This window comes from Nicotiana tabacum, chromosome 12 (assembly GCF_000715075.1).
Source record: "Nicotiana tabacum cultivar K326 chromosome 12, ASM71507v2, whole genome shotgun sequence".
In the NCBI taxonomy this organism is placed as follows: Eukaryota; Viridiplantae; Streptophyta; class Magnoliopsida; order Solanales; family Solanaceae; genus Nicotiana; species Nicotiana tabacum.
Genome location: NC_134091.1, coordinates 91,452,802 through 91,458,801, shown reverse-complemented (window position 1 = coordinate 91,458,801; position 6,000 = coordinate 91,452,802). Strand labels below are relative to the sequence as shown.

Here is a 6,000-nt window from a genome sequence, read left to right as displayed (position 1 = left end):
TTTGTCCTTCAAAGCATCACTTGTTTCTTTCCAGCCATAAAGTCCAAAAGATGTATAAAGGAATAGTTTTCCAAAATTACTGTTGTCTTTTAGCTATTCTTTGACTCTGCCAGCTCTCCAACAAACTCCTAACATTGTGGAGCATTATCCAGGATACTCCACAGATATTCAGGAAAAGATCCCAACACTGCCTTGAGATTTCACAATGTAGAAGATTCTTTACTTTTGTGTGAAGCTGAGAAAGAGCAATTTTTTTTATCTTAGAGTGGTATTGTTGTGCTTTGAAGTTGTGACTGGTTTAAAAGTTAATATAGCAAAAGTAGTGTATTCAGCATATATGCAGAGCAAAGAGTTAAAGAAATTACTGATATAATGGGATGTAAAGTGGAGGATTTCCCCACTGTATATTTAGGCCTTCCTTTGGGGGCGAAAACTAATGACCAGAGGATCTGACAAGGAGTTCGTGATAAATGAGCAGATAAATTGGTTCCATGGAAGAAACAATATCTATCCTTTGGGGGCAGAGTGACTCTTATTAATAGTGTAATAGATAGAGTTCCAACATACTTGATGTCCTTATTTTCGATTCACTCAGTAGTGGAGAAGAAATTAATTCGATGAAGAATAATTTTTTATGGGATGAAAATGCATAAAATTAAAAGATGCACCTGGTTAAATGGAAAGTAGTAATGAGAGTCAAAAAAAAGAGGAGGCCTAGGAGTTAGGAATCTAAGGTTACACAACAAGAGTCTCTTGATTAAATGGTTGTGGAGGAATTGTAATGAAGATAGTAAGCTATGGAAAAGGTTGGTGGGTGCAAAATATGGGAAGAAAGATGAGTGGAGGCCTAACCTAGTTTTAGGATCTATAAAAGGAAGTGTCTGAGGAAGCATCCGCAACTTGTGGAAAGATTTTCACAGTTATACAATATTGGAAGTGGGTAATAGGTGTAGAATAAAGTTATGGACTGATATATGGTTGGGAAGTGAATGTTTGAGCTCCAAGTTTTCAACGTTATTCAGTTGCTCAACTAACAAAAAGAGGATTGTTGCAGAATTTTACTCTACTACTGATTGGCAAATTAATTGTAGAAGAGGTCTAAATGATTGGGAGATGGATGACATATGGCAGTTATTACACCAATTGGATTCTTTTGCTGTGGAAGAAAGCAAGAGGGATTCATTGATTTGGATTGCAAGGAGGGATAAAAAGTTCTCAGTCAAGAGTTGTTACAATTTACTACAATAGTAGATGGGACACTGGGAATATGATTGGCCATGAAAGATACTCTGGAAGACTAAAGCACCTGTAAAGGTGGCATGTTTCGGATGGATTACTACTATGGGAGCTTGTTTGACCCAGGATAACCTGCAGAAAAGAGGATTTTCACTAAGTAATAGATGTTATCTATGTGAAAGACACCAGGAAGCTATAAATCACCTTCTTACGGATCATGCCTAAATATTCTGGATTCCAACCAAACTTTTCACACAAGTCCTGATAAACTAAACGAATCTAGCCAAAATTCCGAAACACCAATCGGATCCCGATGACATCAAAGTCAACCATTGGTGAAACTTAATAACTCTCTAATTCTTCAAATTGTCAACTTTCGGCAAAAGACTCAAAATCCTCTAAGAACCTCCAAATCCAAATTCGAACATACGCCTACGTCTAAAAGGACCTTACGAACATATTCAAACCATCCAATCACCAATCCGAAGTTGTTTACACAAAAGTCAAACCTTGGTAAAGTCTTCCAACTTAAGGCTTCCAAAACAAAACTAAGTATTCCATCACTCTCGAACCCCATGAAAACTAAGCCACCCATCTCTGCAAGTTATAAAATAACAAACAAGCATACAAAAAGTATCAAATATGAAAATGGGGCTCAAATACACATGACGACCGGCCGGATCGTCACACTTACACATTTCTACCGCAAAACGGTTTGACGTATAACATTAAGAGTGTGTTCTCATGCGTGTTTACCCAATGGTTAGAGATAACCCCGTTATCTTTCACTAAAATTGAATCGTTCCAATCAGCGGATATTAAGATCGGGTTTTTCGCCGGAGATCACAATGATGAAGACTCGTTTGATGGTCCGATGGGGACATTAGTGCACGCGTTTTCGCCCCTGGCAGGGCATTTTTACTTGGACGGCGATGAGATTGGGTCATCGACAGCGTGCCGATTGATGAGTGGAATAATTTATTCATTATTATCGGCGGTGGATCGTGAATCACTTGCAGTTCATGAAATCAGGCATCTATTGGGTTTGGATCATTCTTCTGTAGAAGATTTTGTTATGTACCCAAGTTTATCGGTGGGTACTCGAATGAGTAAATTTCATGGACGGTCATTCATATTTGTGTTCATTACCCAAAAGTCATTTTTTCTTTTTTTATTACATAAACGTCATTCAACTTTGTGTTCATTACCCCAAAAGTCACTTTTCTTTCTTTTATTACACAAAAATTATTATATTTTGCTCTACTTATCAAAAAGTCACCTTGGCCAGATTATATAATACTTTTACTTTAAAAGTCTATTATACCATTTACATTATAAATTCTTCCATTTATGTTATACCTTCTATATTATATACTAGTATATAATATATTTTTACTTAGATATTTTACTTATAACTATGAATATATTTTAAAATATGAATATATTTTAAAATATAAAAATGACAAAAGATATTTATTTTTAATATTTATTTGAAATAAAAAATAGATTTTTTTAACAAATGATAGTTTTTATAGTCAGTAAAACGTTTAAAAAAATTAAAGATATTTATATTTAATATCAAGTTTTTAAATCTTTATCTGTTAATATTATTTATTTTAAAGTGTTAATATGATGTGTCAGCATGCTAAATGTGAGAATTTTATATATCGGATTAATGAATATGCCTTGATTAATAAATATATGAGCTTTGATTTTATAATTTTAATTATAAATATTTCATTAGGCATGATTAAGAACGTTGACTTCAAATTTGTTCAAAGTAATGTTACTGATAAATTTAATAATGTTACCTATATATCTTTAAAATCAGCATTAAGGGAAAATTAAATGATTGAATATATTATTAAAAAAAGTTTATGTTATTTTAATTATAAGTAAAATAATTAGGTAAAAATATATTATATTGTATATAAATAGAAGGTATTATGTAAATGAGAGAATTTACAATGCCAAGGGCATAATAGACTTTTCAGGTGAGTTTTATAAAATCTGGTCAAAGTGACTATCGTGATAACTAGAGCATAATAAAATGAGTTTTGTGTAACAAAAAAAAGATTTTTGGGTAATGAACACAAAGTTGAATGACTTTTACGTAATAAAAAAAATAATTTTTGGATAATAAATACAAAGTTGAATGACCATTCATGAAATTTATTCGTACTCGAAGAGTGGATCTTGCAACTGATGATATTCAGGGAGTCCAGGTATTATATGGGTTTAACCTGAATTTTACCGAGCCGATCGCAACTTTGTCTTTGACTCGAGAGGACGATACAAATAGAGCCCGGACTTTGGTTCATTGTGGGTTCACGGGGCTCTATTGGTCGTTGGATTGTTCTTAGCTTTTGTTACTTGAGCATGAAAATACTATTCTGTTGGCTCCAGAGGTGGATCTACGATTTTCAGTATATGAGTGCACTACCAAAAAAAAATAAAAATATATTAAGTAAAAATTTAAACACAAGATTAAATTAAATATATTAATTTAACCTTTAATCAAGTGCACCATTCAAACTTATTGTAATATGGGTGCCAACACATAATATTTATGTACGGGTAAAATCATGGGCAAAGCTTTCTCCGATTCCCCAATGAGAGAACGAAGGGAAAACACGGGTCGACATGATTATAATCGAGACCAGGAACCCGTCATATCGAGACCCGAGAAGAATTAACGATGTATCTAAGATCAGACACGGTAAAGCGGCGTACACCGGACCGAGTATAGCTTTTGGACCTCGGGAGACGCAGTGAACAATTATGCATGACAGATAGAGGCATGTAATATCCACCCTCAACCGGATATTACGGTGCGAATCTCATTCAATATCAATTGTAGATAGACAATTACCGGAAAAAAAAGATTTTTATATTTTTTACACTTGTACAAGATCTGAAATTCTTCAACTATATAAAGGGAAAGATTTTCTTTTATCTGACACATTATAATACGTAATTCAAAGCAATAAAAGTTTACTTTTGTCCTCTAGCTACTGTTCAAGGTATTGCTCACTTGTTCTTTTCTTCACTCATGACCGAGCTTGTACCGAGGATCCAATCGAGGACGAGTTCCACTGTTCAATCCAAGATCAGGCTTGGTCATTACATTGCGATTGGTTTGATCATCTATTTTATCTTTAATTCATCTATATATTATTCTCAACTATTCGTATTGAATTAAACCACGTATCCTTTAACAGCGTACAAATTTAATTGTTACTCATTTTTGGGGTAAACAGTTTGGCATATACTGTGAGGCTAAGAATAATAGTGGTGATTTGGTACGAATCTCCATAACACACCCTATTTTACGCTTGTTCTTTGAAATTTTAATTTCAGGTCATCATAAGAATGTCAAACTCTCACTCTGCTCACTTGAACGTTGACGATGAATCAGGCCATCACGGCGAAAATAATAATGTGGTGCCCAGTAATGATGTGCCTCCTCTGGATCCCAATGGCGTCCTAGCCGCTGACTCGATCGATGCTAACTCGCAGGTGGCCATCAATATCAATTTGCCAGCTGATCCCGAAAATAGTGTTCGCGGGGGACCCCGACCAACGACTCAAGAAGCATCTGAATGTGAAGATGATGGGGGTGAGAATACGATTGATTTTCGAAATATTGCAGGCTTAACAAGAGGCAATAGCACAGCTAGAGAACCAAAGCCACGCACCTAACAGGGTCGAGCTCGAACAATCTCGGGAAAATACTCAGAGAGACGAACAAGATGTCGTGAGATAGGGTGAAGCTAAGTACAGGGAAACTTCAAAGATAATAAAGATGCTCGAAGCATTAACAAAACAGGTGGAGTCAGGCGAGAAAAAGATTGAAGCCAACGACAAGAAGGTGAAAACATACAACTCCAGGGTCGATCAGATCTCGGGAGCACCACTGATATTGAAGGGATCAGACTCCAAAAACTTTATCCAGAAGCCCTTTCCCCCGAGCGCGACACCGAAGCCGATCCCAAAGTGATTTTGAATGCCCGACATTCCCAAGTATAATAGGACCACGGATCTAAATGAGCATGTAACCTCCTATACATGTGCGATCAAAGGGAACGACTTGAAAGATGACGAAGTCGAGTCGGTGTTGCTGAAAATGTTGTCCAAGGGGGAAATGATATGGTATCGCAACTTACCTCCAAATTCCATTGATCATTTGTTATGCTTACAGATGCTTTCGTAAAAGCTCATGTCGGAGCTATCAAGGTCGAGACCAGAAAGTCAGATCTTTTCAAGGTCAAACAAAGGGATAACGAGATGCTCAGGGAGTTAGTGTCAAGATTACAGATGGAAAAGATGGATCTGCCACCAGTTGCGGATGATTGGGCCATTCAGGTATCACCCAGGGGCTCAACCCCTAAAGCTCCATGGCCTCTCAATAGCTAAAATAAAATTTGGTGGAGTACCCAGCAGTAATCTGGGCGGACGTCCACAATAGGTACCAATCAAAGATCAGGGTCGAAGACTACCAACTCGGGGCCCCCTCTGGATCTGTTTACCCCATTAGAACCGATGATAGATCTAAGAGGACCATTGATCAGGAGCTAAGGCCGGTCTGAGATCGATATCATCTATACAACATAGATTGGAGGGAAAACGGATACAGGCGTCACCCAACTAGGAATGAGAAGAGAAGTGATAAAGGGCCGAGCGGCCGAGGCCTGATGAGCAAAAGCAGGTTTGACAGGTCGCTTGGGAGTAGAGCAACACCAAGATTATTGGAGTATAATTTCA

At 36.7% G+C, this 6,000-nt stretch overlaps 1 pseudogene; it reads left to right on the top strand.

The window, feature by feature from the left end:
- Window positions 1-1,882: 1,882 nt before the first annotated feature.
- Window positions 1,883-3,613, top strand: LOC142167271 (metalloendoproteinase 3-MMP-like; annotated as a pseudogene).
- The last annotated feature ends 2,387 nt before the right edge of the window (window positions 3,614-6,000 follow it).